Source organism: Tamandua tetradactyla, chromosome 1 (genome assembly GCF_023851605.1).
Source record: "Tamandua tetradactyla isolate mTamTet1 chromosome 1, mTamTet1.pri, whole genome shotgun sequence".
NCBI lineage: Eukaryota > Metazoa > Chordata > Mammalia > Pilosa > Myrmecophagidae > Tamandua > Tamandua tetradactyla.
Genome location: NC_135327.1, coordinates 116,565,552 through 116,578,142, shown reverse-complemented (window position 1 = coordinate 116,578,142; position 12,591 = coordinate 116,565,552). Strand labels below are relative to the sequence as shown.

At 39.1% G+C, this 12,591-nt stretch overlaps 1 long non-coding RNA gene across 1 annotated transcript in view; it reads right to left on the bottom strand.

Moving 5' to 3' along the window:
- LOC143651954 (uncharacterized) overlaps nucleotides 1–9,569 on the bottom strand; it is a 72,329-nt gene extending 62,760 nt beyond the window's left edge. Inside the window, exon 1 of the long non-coding RNA XR_013160340.1 lies at nucleotides 9,452–9,569. This is a non-coding gene — a long non-coding RNA (uncharacterized LOC143651954). The remainder of the gene's footprint in view (nucleotides 1–9,451) is intronic.
- Nucleotides 9,570–12,591: the final 3,022 nt, after the last annotated feature.

Here is a 12,591-nt window from a genome sequence, read left to right as displayed (position 1 = left end):
ATTGATTATCCCAATATATTTCTCTGCTACCAAAATATGTTTATAAGTTGAAATGACTTTTCCTAATTTCATTAGGCTCTGAGTATAAGCATGTTTTTCTCTACTGTCAGATAGATTTATAGATTATTAATGATTTTAATTAATGAATAATTTATAAAAACAACATAAATACATTAAAATTTTGATACATTATTGCAAAACATAACATTTATTGAAAATTTATTTCTTAATGAAATGAATTGTGTCTCTCTGTGTGTGTCTGATGGGGAGGGAAGTTTATGGCGTCTTGATGAGAGAATGCTTCCCCAGCAATAACATTTCGATGAACTCCCTGAGACAACACATCAAAGGGAGATAAGGTAGGGGTGGAGGGTCTGCCTTTCTTGTATTAAATGGGAAAAGAGCAATAGTGAAAGGTGGGTGGGACTGGGTAAGGAAAACCTACAGAACAGTTAACTGCAAGTGCATTCTCTGGCAGAGCAATTTCAGGAAGAAATATACTTTACTTGGGAACTGAGGATCTGGAAAGTGGGGCTTTAAAACATTTTGTACTCCTATTTCCCTTGGAAAGAATGTTCTTGTACCCCCAGGGATCAGCCATCTCCAGTCAGGAGATGTAGATCATAACTGTCCCACACATCCTGATAGAATATGAACAGGAGGAAAGGGCTTGGAAAAGAAAACCACTTTCAAGCTGCCCATCATTTTCTAGGTGTAGGGGGCTCCCCATCATTTTCTAGAACAAGTTCAGTCAGTGTTTGGTGTGGTAGAACGACCCCGGTCTTTGGGGAACTGGCTTTCTTGGGTTTTGTCACACATTAGCAATTAAATTGCTAGTTTTGCCAATCATAATAAAATAATTTATAAATATATGTTATAGAGTTGCTGTAAAGATTAAATGAAATGATGTCATTAAAGCATCTGAATCATAAAACACATAGTAGTTACTCAACTACTTTCTTTAAAAAGGAAAATGTAAGTACTTTTGGAGAAATTCTTTAGAGAAGGGTAGACCCTAAAAATGCTTCAAGATTGGACTCATATACACTCATAGGAGTAACCAGGGATCATCTCATTTAATTTCAGTTTCACAAGAAAAGAGGAAGAAACAACAGACTACTCTTCTTTTAAACTCTGCTTGGAAATCTGACTCTGTTGGAATCTTTTCAGGCATCTGCCAGCCCAAGATGATGTATGCAAAAGCCGCTCAGGGAGAAGGACGCTTAGCTGAATCAGATAGATGCCCAACAAACAGCTAAAAGGTTTCATTTCACCAGAGAAGAGCTCCTGCTTTGAAATGTTTTCAAATTTTCCGGGACAAAATATTCTTTCACGGTCTCTGCATCAGTGAGCTTCTTTGTATTTCTAGCGTGGCTAAGCAATTAAAAGAAGATGAATAGATGTATTCCGGCATGTGTGATAACAAATGGCACACTTAAGGTGACAAGGTTTTCTGTGTTAACTGGCTTTGCAGTCACTTGCAGGTTTGTGAAAAATATTCCCTTTTATCGGGAGTGTTCCCGTGCTTAAACTCAGTTTAAAGGCTATTTTTTCTCAATGTAAATTGGAGGAGAACTTCCCAAGTCATCTTTGGGACAAAATATATGTGCATATTCTCCCTGTGTAAAGGAGTTGCTGCTTTTTTTTTAATGACAGCTCAAAATGACTGAAGTTTTAAGCATCAAGCTGTCCACCATTACAAAAGATGCTAATCTTGGCAGTGAATTGGAGATCTCTGCAGGAAACTGAGTTGTTCTGCTTAAATTGTTATTCTATGGCTCGTGTTTTGGATGAGGTCCGTGCGGATTAAGGAAGCTTGCCAAGGATCTTGGACACAGGACATCTTTGGGGTCTAGAGGATTCCTAGGAGCAGAGGATGGGAATTTTGGTTGCAAATTAATGGGAAGAGTACTGAATGGAATTAAAGCCCCTTCTGGTTTTATAAATCTTCAGTTCTCCTCAAAAGTCTCTTTTATTTTCTCTTACTTCTTCGGAATATTTATCTACCAATGGCATGAGTTAGGGTCTCTCTAGCTATTTGAATATACATGTATAGAATCAATAATTTGAATCGCAGGTGCCACTGACCTGCCGCTTGGCTAATGCATTGTCATGCAGCTTCAGGGGACGGGCAGTGTGGTGTAAGATCGTGGGTAGTGACATGAAGGAAAACAAACCTGGACTCACATGCTCTCTGACACTCCTGGCTTTGCGGTTGTCCTAGTTTGTCAGGGTTGCTACGACAAATACCACACAGGGGGTCGATTTACACAACGGGGATTTCCTGTCTCCACTGCCAGGCCATGTTTTCTCCCCAAAGTCTGTGATGTTCTGGTGCTGATTTGCCACAATCCTCGTTATTCCTTGGCTTTCCTCTCTGCCTTCATCACATGGTTGCCCTCTGTGACTTTCTCTAACTTCTGGCTTCTGCCTACAAGGCCTCCAGTCGTGCACATTAAGACCTACCCTCAATTAACTTGGCCACACCTTAACTAATAACACTTTCAAAAGGTCTTATTTACTAATGGGTTCATGCCCACAGGAACGTGGATTAAGATTAAGGACATGTACTTTTTGGGGGGATACATGATGCAATCCCCAGTAGTGACCCTGGGCAAGTCACTCGACTGTGTGTAGCTACCAGGTGGAAATGTAAAATGAGGCTATGGGGTCACATTCTCTAAGGATGGCAACATCGCCCAGTGGTTAAGAGCCTGGCTTTGTGTCAAATAGACCTGGGTTTGAGTCCAGCCTTTTCAACTGCATGGCTATGAAATTGTGTGAAATTTCTTTGATATCGCTAGGCTTACTTCCTCGTATAAAAATAATTTAAAGTTTAAAGTGACAGTAGCCACATTATAGACTGTCAGGAGTAAAAGATAAGGCATGTGATTAATAAAGAATAGTTCATCTGAGCTGATATCTCTTATTCTACATAAAAGATTCTTATTAAAGACTCAAACCATAGGCCATTGGAATGGACTCAGATTGTCTAAATTCCTCATTTTACAGATAAAAAATAAACCACAAGAAACAAAACCGCCTCTGAGGGGAAATAAATGAACAATCCTAAATTCCTTAAAAATATTCCACACCTGACTCTGAGTCAGTAACAATAAGTGTGCATGTGGTATACTTAAATATCTGTTCACTTCAAGCAATTCCAAATATAATAGCTAACCCCAAATGAGTGAACCACCAGGAAAGTTTTCCTTGTGAAAGAAAAAGAGACCCATCTGATCACTGTACTCTCCTTCCTACCTAAAGCAGCAAATTTGTCATGAGAAACAAATAAATGACCGAATGAGGTAGAGGGTTCAACCTTCAGCAGAAGAATAAGGACATTTGTCAAGAGAGAATCCTTTGTCCAGTGAGAATCCATCTGATCCTTTCAGTGAGTGAAAAAAATGTCCCTAGACCACTCTAAAAGAGTTGTGGTGATATTTTTATACCAAATGCTTACATTTTGTGTTCTGGTTTGTTTTTTCTCCATGAAAGTGGTTTCCAACCTTTTCGAACCATGATTCTTTCAAGAATTATTTTTACTGTACTTTCACAGAAGCATTTTGTCTCTAAGTTTCATTTTGGATGTTTAAGTTCCTTCAGCTGAAACTAACTGGGGTTTCCAATGGGAGAAAGGGGAAAATGTGAAAATTAAACCATAAAATAAATATATTTTATGACCTGCACTTTGTGAAGTTATCTTGCTGTGTGCTTTGGCTAAATGGTGCTTTAGACATAATGAATCTTACTATCTGATAGACTGCTTGAAGAGGTTTCCATGCTTCCCAGCTATTTTAAACTCGGAAGTGGGGACATTAAATGACAGAAAGCCTTCCCGTATTGTTATGACCCACATGGCAAACACATTTGCCATTTCACAGTTCTATGCACGGTGTCTTTTAAGGAAGCCTCCTTTCTTCCTTCCCCTGACACTCCCCCACACTTTTCTTCTACAGCGGAAAAGAACCTTATGCAAAGTCGTAGACCACAAACATTGTACTGGATTTATCTGCAAAGCGTGTTGAGACTGGAGTTGGGGTGTTTACCCATATTCTCCAATCTCCATCTGAATGAATAAAGTGGTATCACGGGATAGGCACCCCTACTAGGAATGAGGTTTAAACTCACTCGCCCTTAGAAGTTTCAACTGATGTAGTTTGTCTATCAAGTGGGTTTAAAATTGTATTGTCGCTGCACTGCTTTCCACGGTGATTGCTCCTGCACTGCGTTTCCATGCCTCAGTAGACGATTTGATTATCTGTATCTGCTGCTTTATTCATACGATTCTGTTTAGAATGGTCTGTAATGTACAATCCCGCTACACAGTAATAAAGCTGAACATAGCCCCTTCAGTGATTTTCACTATGGAATGTAACTTTCTCAGGCTGTCTGTCAACTGAGAGTAAATGAGGATATCCATTTTCCTGATGACTCTTTCTCTCCCCTCTCTCTCTGTCCCTGTCTCTTTGTTTCTTTGTTTCTTTCATCTATATATCTTTCTTTCTTTCATTTCGGTTTGATGAATATTTCTGTTGAATTTTTCTGGGTCCACATTCATTTTCTTGCGAAGAATAAGTTATCAATGCATTTTCTCTTTGTTAATGGCTTCAATGGCTCATCATTTATTACCCGAGTGCCATGTGTGCCAAACAGACAGCACGAGTAGACGAGGCAGCTTTTCACTTGGTGATCTGCCCCCTGCTGTCAGGAATAATCTTGGATCTTTGATTGAATCAGGGACTGTCATTTGCCTCATACTTCACTGGTTCCAGGAAGGAGGCCAGGATTATCTTCTCCTGGAAAGAGAATCAGCTCTATTTCCTTCAGATGCCTAGATTTCATTCTCAGGCTCAATTATCTATAAAAAGAGCTTTCACAGCAAAGAGACTTCACTACAGAGAAATGATGTGAAGTCAGATGGAGTATAAAGAAACCGTATTCCAAATGGTCTCTGATAAGTAATTTAATATTAACTGAAATCTGCAGTTGGGGAATATAAAAAAAAAAAGTAAAAAATAACTGCTGGTTTCTCAAGGAATAGATTGCTAAGCTGCCTTCATTGAGTTGTCCCCTGTCCCCTTCCACAGAATCATCCTCTTAACAACCTTCTCTAACTAAAATGCTTAGAACGTCAATATCAGCATTAAAATTGTATTAAATCTGGTGCTGAATCAAAATGACAAGGTTTAGAAGTACATCACTGAATTTCAAACTGACCTTGACATGTGGGAGAAATGGGCATCTGTAGACAGGTTGAACTGGTTCAGCCCGGGGACAAAGCAAGGAAGAAAGACTATCTGTGCAAACACAGCGTGGCAGAGACGTGGTGCACAGGGCAGAAAACAGGTCAGGAGACATGTGAGCCACACCACTCCAGATGCTCCTTAAATGTCACCTCCTCAGAGAAACTCCCCTGACCACCCAGTTAAATATAGCACACTTCATCACTCTTTACCCCCTTCTCCCCAAGTTATATATCTAATATATACATTAGATAGGTATGTGCATCCATATATTTAAATATTTAAAAAATTGTTTATTATTTGTATTCCCCACTAGAATACAAGCTATTTATTTAATTCACTGCTTTAGTCTTACCATATAGAATAGTGATAGTGTCTGGCACTAAATAAATATTTGTTGAAGGAATAAATAAAAAATGGAAAATACAAACAGTTATTTTGCATTGTAGCTGGAAGTTTTAATTAGGATCATTGATTATTAGCAATCATCCCAGTCACCATTTTGTAGGTCTTAGGTAAAAACTGTGCTTCATTTGGTACACAGTAGTGCAACATTAGAAATTTGGCACAGACCTTGAAAAGACAGGTGACAAGTATACATAGTTCAGTCTTTGAAAGAGTTTCCTTTGGGGATCCATTAGGTTTAGAGGCGAGAAAATGGATTATTTCTCTTAGGGAGGAAAAGTGAACATAAGTACGAGATGTAATAGTACTTATTGAATATATGTAGAAATATTTGACACTTAGTGAATAATAATAGCTAACATTTCTATAGTGCCAGGTAGTGTTCTAAGTATTTGATGTTTGTTAGCTCTAGTAATCATCAGAATAATACTTTGAGGTACGTTTTATCATTAGCCCCACTTTACAGCTGAAAAAACTGAAGCCTGGCAAAGTCAAATAATTGGCCCCAAATCTCACAGCTGGCAGTATCCGAAATTAAATTCAGGCCACCTGGCTGTGAAAATTTCAGCTGTTAATCATTATGCTGTTCTCCCTCTTAATCAAAGGGTTCTTTTCAGTTTCCAATAAATGTAGGGTGGGAATGAATCAACTGGAACTTATGGATGATCAGGACACATGAAAGTTTCCATTGGGCTCATGTTGTACAAGAAACATTGGTGTTTACTTTTAGAAATAACTACTGTGAAGAGTTGTGACATGGCAAATGTCCACCATACTCTATGTCAAGTCTGCTTACCCCCAGCCCCAGGGTCATGCATAAGTCTTCTGCTTGATGTCAAAGGGACAGAGTCTAGAGAATGGATTCATAAAGACCCTTCTGGCTTTAGGCTCTACAATTTAACCGAACTGCTTTGACTTGCTACCCAACTCAGAAACACTGTGAGACTAAGGCTCGTTCCATGGCCCAGGTGAAAATCACTGTGCTTTCTTTAGAACGGTTTTGCTCTTCACACTCTTGAGAATTTAAGCCCATTATGGGTTGACAAAATTTAAGTGTCTCCCTTGTATCATCTCTTATCCCAGGCTTGTGTGCAAAGCCCAACACAAACATTTTGTTGAATTGAACACAGTGGTCTCTGGGTGGCCATGGAAGTATCCCCCTAATCCTTAAGAGCAAAGATCCAGGAGTCAAACTATTTGGGTTGAATCCTGGTTTCACCACTCAGGGCGTATGACCTTAAGGTAAATTACTTACCTCTTTAACCCAATTTCATCATCTATAAAATAGAGGTAGTAGAGGTACCTAACCCACAAGAGAGATTGTGGAGTTTCAATGAGATACTCCATGCAAAGCAAGTGCCATAACATAGTAAGTATCACAAACTGATCAACATGAACTTCATGCCACTGCCGCAGGACACCAAGACTGAGGGTAGCATAGGGTCTTTTTTAAACTGAGTCAAAGTTATGAAAGTGCTTGTGGGCTTATGATTTTCCTGTTCCAATAGGGTGAGCTCATTGTATTATTCATCGAGGTGCCCCAAATAATGGAAAGGAACAATCTTTTCTCCCAGCCAGGGCTAGAGTTAAGCATCTGGCAGACTGACCTGATGGAAATGGCATGATGTCCTAGGGTAGCTCCTCAGCTGCTCTCCAGCCTTGAGACCTTGGGGGGCAACCCCACAGAGGTCTTGGCTCACCAGTTCACTCCCTTACCTTGCTGGTAAGAATTGCTCTTTATTTGGATCGGGCCACAGAGAGAGAAGGATTCCTAAGACTAATCTTCTTCCCATACTCTATTTTTTTCTGATCTACATATAGCCATTCTTGTGGCTTCAAATCCCTGTCTAGGAATACTTGCTACGGAATGCATGGCTTCCGTTCTGTTTTCTGCTCTGGGTAAACACAGAATTTAAGGATTACACTGATTCCGACTCAATTATGTCAGTTCAAATCTCACTTCTCCCTTGTTTTATGACAGCCTCACAAAATTTTATGAGGCTGCCCACTGCACTCAATTGAAATCTTGATTAGGATACATAGAAGCAAATTACCCTGACTCATTATAGAGTCTCCAAATGCAGATTGGCAAAGGCACCATTATTTCAAATTAAACCTTAGCAGGAGCTGAAAGCTTGAAACACGGTGTTCTCTTGTCTGACAATAACCTTTAGCCTTTCTGTCACAAACCGTGGAATGTTCTCATTCAGTCCTCCAAGTTTGCAGTTCCTAAGTCTCTCTTCTCCTCACTGTATTTTCAAACCCAGGATATGTCTATTTTTAGTGGGAAATCACAGATTTTTTGTTTTGTTTTGTTTTATATTTTGAGGAGGGTGGTGACAGGTGATATTTACGTTGGAATGATTTCTCTTTTGCCTTTCACTAGATTTCAAATTAGTTTGAATTCCAAGGCTTTAATCCCCACTGTGTCATTTGAGGTCTGCTGTCACATAAAATATCTGCCAGTCACAGATACTTAAATTGTTATCAGCGGAAAATCACCAACAGCCTTCGAGAGTAGGCAAGGGCCTTGCTAATGGAGCTGTTAGGCTGAATTATGGCCTCCAAAGACATCCAAACCCCAACCCTAGGAATCCATGAATATGTTAGCTTACGTGGCATAAGGGACTTGGTGGGTGTGGTTAAGGATATTGAGAGGAGGAGATTATTTTGGAATACCCAAGTGGGGCCTTAAAAGAGGGAAGAAGGAGAGTCAGAGAGAGTGAAGGGATTGTGATGCCGAAACAGAGGGAGAAAAGGTAATGGCATGTGAGGCCTCTAGAACCTGGAAAAGATAAGAAAATGCATTCTCCTGTAGAGACTCCAAAAGGCCGAGATTTTGATTTTGGGACTTCTGACTTCCAGAGCTCCCTATGTGTGTTAACCTTCCTGTGTAACAAATCACCACAAACTTAGTAGCTAATAATAGCACAAATTGATTATCTTACAGTTCTAGAAGCTGCCAGTAGTACCCTGTAGCAGCCTGAAAAAAAGTATGTCCATGTCTTATTCTTTGGAAACTATCAATATTGCCTTATGTGGCAAAAGAGTGAATATTACCTTATATGGCAAAACTGTGATTAAGTTAAGGATCTCAGAAGAGGAGCTTATCATGGATTATCCAGGTGGGCCTTAAATGCAATCACATGAGAGGAGTGCAGAGGAAGAATTGAGACAGACACACAGAGGAGAAGGCAATGTGAAGATGGAAGGGAAATTGGAGTCCTGAAGCTGCAAGCCAAGGACTATTTGCAATACAAGCTAGGAGATGCAGGAAGAGCTACTGGAGAAGCATGGGTCTGCTGATACCTAGGTTTCAAACTTCTAGCCTCCAGAGAGAAAAATAATTTTCATTTCTTTATGCCACCCAGTTTGTGATCATTTGTTATGGCAGCCCTAGGTAATTAATACAGTATCTCAGACTTAATATGACCAAAACACCTTGATCTATCCACACTCAAATCCTACTTCCCTCCAATCTAGCTTTCTCAGAAAACAGCAGAGCTGTCCATCCAGTCGCTAAAACCAAAACTCGAGTCACCTTTGATACCGTTTCTCCTCACCACTCATACTTGATCCTTTAGCAGACCGCTGGTCTCTATCATCTGAACAGATCCAGCTTTTCATCCCCGCCTCTCTTCACTTGCATTGCACTTCTCATCATAGCCAGCATCATCTCTGGCCTGGACCATGGCAATACCTTCCTCACTGGTCTCCCCATTCAGGTGCTTGCCCCATGACCATTAGGATAACATCCAAACTTCTTACTTGGTTTCTCAAATAGAATAACTCATTCTCACCTTTGGCTTTGCACTAGTTATTTTCTCTGCCTGGGATACACGTTACCCTGCTCTTGATTGGAAGCAGTTTCTTCTGGTCAGTGAAGTCTCAATTTTTTAGTGTCGTCTCCTCCAAGAGGTCTTTTTCTGATCACCTGGTTTAACTAGATGTACTGGTATTTATTTCTGTCACAGTAGCCTATTAAAATTCTTTGCATTGCACCTATGATTATCTAATATTTTCCTTCTTTGTTTATCTCCCCTCATTGAAACGTATGCTCTATAAGAATACGGAACTTGCTTGGCTGGTTCACCAGTGCTTTGACAATGCCTAGAGCAGTCTTTGACATATAAGAGGAACTCAGTAAATATTTGTTAGGTGAGTAACTAATTCCCATCCTCCCCAATACCTGAAATACCTCCCTGAAATATCATGTGGAAAATATCGACTCAGATATTCAAGCATAAAGTCTTTGGAGGCTTGGGAAAATCAGCTAGAGAGAGGTTAGCAATGAGCTGACATGCTCCTTTTTTCTTTAAAAGAGTCTTTCATGAATTTTATTATTTTTTTCTTTCTTTCATGCATTTTAGTTTCCTTTACTGGGTTTGAGAATATCTCCTGCTATTGACACATGCTGAATACCTACCCCATTGGGAGGATTATATTTGAAGGAAAAATATATATACCTCTTTCTCAGAAATATATTTGGCAATTGTAAAGAGGCTAGTATCTGGGGTATGGAAGTTGCATAAAATGAATAAATAAATAGTTGATTAAGTGGTAGCTATATATATCATTAAGACCTATGGGAGCACACTTAATTTATTCACTTTAAATGCCCACACACAGAAAAAAAATACTTTTTACAGTTCACTGATATGTTTATTGTTTTAATTTCTATTGTTATTAGAAAACAATGAAAAAAATCACTAAATTTCTAATGCAATACTGCCTTTTAAAATAGCACTTGGATAATTTGCATCCTTTCTTTTTAAAATATGAATTGCAATTCAATATCTATTTAACTCCTGCTTTCAGAAGTCGAATTTTAGGTTGATGCAAAAACACATGATAAATTCAAGTAATATCCTAAGATAACTAGTATCCTAACAAGTAATATCCTAGAACAGCAGACTATGAACTAAAATGTTTTTTTCACATTTTTTAAAGTTTGAAACAAATATCATGTGAAAATTATATGAAATTCAAATTCCAATACTCATCAATAAAGATTTTTATTAAAATACAGCAACATACTAGCGCAAGCTGTTAATACTAGGGTAGTGTATGGGAACTCTGTAAAACAAAACAAAACGAAACAAAAACTTAGCCATGCTCATGGCTACATATTGTCCATGAGTGATTTTGCAATACAACAACAGAGTTGTTAGTGCCAGAGACTGCTTGGCCTGCAAAGCCTAGATATTTACTATCTGGGCTTTTAGAGAAAAAGTCACTAACCCCTGTTCTAAATATTAAAATATTTGAATAATTTTTTCATTTCTCTGTTCATCTTAGCCATCTGATTAGAAGCTAGCAAAGTGGTTTGTTCCACAGTCAAGTTAGTATTTTCTTATATCTAAGAGCTGTTACCATCTAGCTTAAGAACAGCCACATAAAAAAGATACAAGAAAATGAAGCCAGCTGCATCACTGTAAAAGCATGTATTTATAGAACCTGGCCATTAAAATGTCCTTCCCTAGTATGCATGGGATCAAGTGACTATCTTTGCTAAGGTATCTATTTATATTCACGCATTTCATATATGATGTTCAATCAAACATGTATTTGAAGCCCTTGATGCTGTGGCACAAAAGATGAACAAGGTAGTCTTTACCCTAGGAATTCATGATGAAGTGGGAAGTTCATATTTTCATTTAATCCCCATATTAATCAACCAGATATGAATTGTCCCTATTTTAGAGGCACAGGCACCAGAAACACTAAAAGATAGGCAGTGTGCCCTCAAATACCCCAAAACATTGGGAATTCTCGTTTTTTTCTCTGGATTTGGGTTAAAATAGGAGTAAGAGATTTTACATTGACAAATAGCAGAGCGCTGAATCACTGCGTAGGAACAAGGGAGAATACAGGATAGCCCTGAACCACAGGGGAAATCTGCTTGGACTGTCCATGCCGGAAGGAATTCCAGGGCCATCTTTCTTTCAACATGTAGCAGATTCCTGTACACACTCCAGGGATAACATGGCTGAGGGGCACGCATAAGAGATGGAGGGAGTGGGAGGGCAACAAATTGAAGCCTGTCCTTTAGAAAGTACATTCAATGGACAGCTACCATACCAACTTCCCCAGTAAAGAAACAGTCTCACAATAGACTTAGTGGAGCTCTGTAGAGCTTTATAATACAGGAAAGAACAAATTGGATGCTGAGACAGGCTTTGAAGTCTGACCTTTCTCAGATGTGGACGTGGTGACCCACTTTCATTCCAGGTGGAGAATAAAGTTAGATAGCAATGCACGCTGCCGTCCTTTGCAGACCACACGTGGCCCCACAAATGGACATGCTGCCAGAGCGCTGAGCAGCCATTACCTACAATTACTTCTCTGGCTCAGAAGAATAAAATTCTACACACACTGCAGGCTCTGCCCATGTTAGAAGGAAATGGCTCCTCCCTCTGGTCTGAGCTATTTTTGTAAACTAGGAACTTTAAGGGAAAATGTCTTGTATAATCAGTAGAGCAGAGAGGGAGGAGCATAAACTCTTGCCCATGCTTCTTAGAACACATTTATTCAAACCTCCAGCCCTATGACTACACATACAGACTTGTTTGTTTTTTTCATTCATTTATTCATTTAAGCTTCAACAAATATTCTTCTCTGGTTTCTCTCCTTTCCTCACATTCCCTAGGATAGGAGATCCCAATTAAAAATTGACTTGTTTTTTTCAACTGAGACTTCTCAGAGTCAAATGAAAAGAATAGTCCCAAAGAAATTAAACTTCACAGAAAAAAAAAATTCAAGAATAGTACAATAAACCCCCATAAACCTTCCCTAGATTCACTTAATGTTCTATTACTTTTGTGGCTGTGTGTCTACCTTCTACCCCTCTATAGTTTCCTTTCTCTGTGCTACTTAAGAGTTAGATGTGGGCTTCACACTTCCCCATTCAGCCCATATCTTCTAAGAACATGGGCTACAT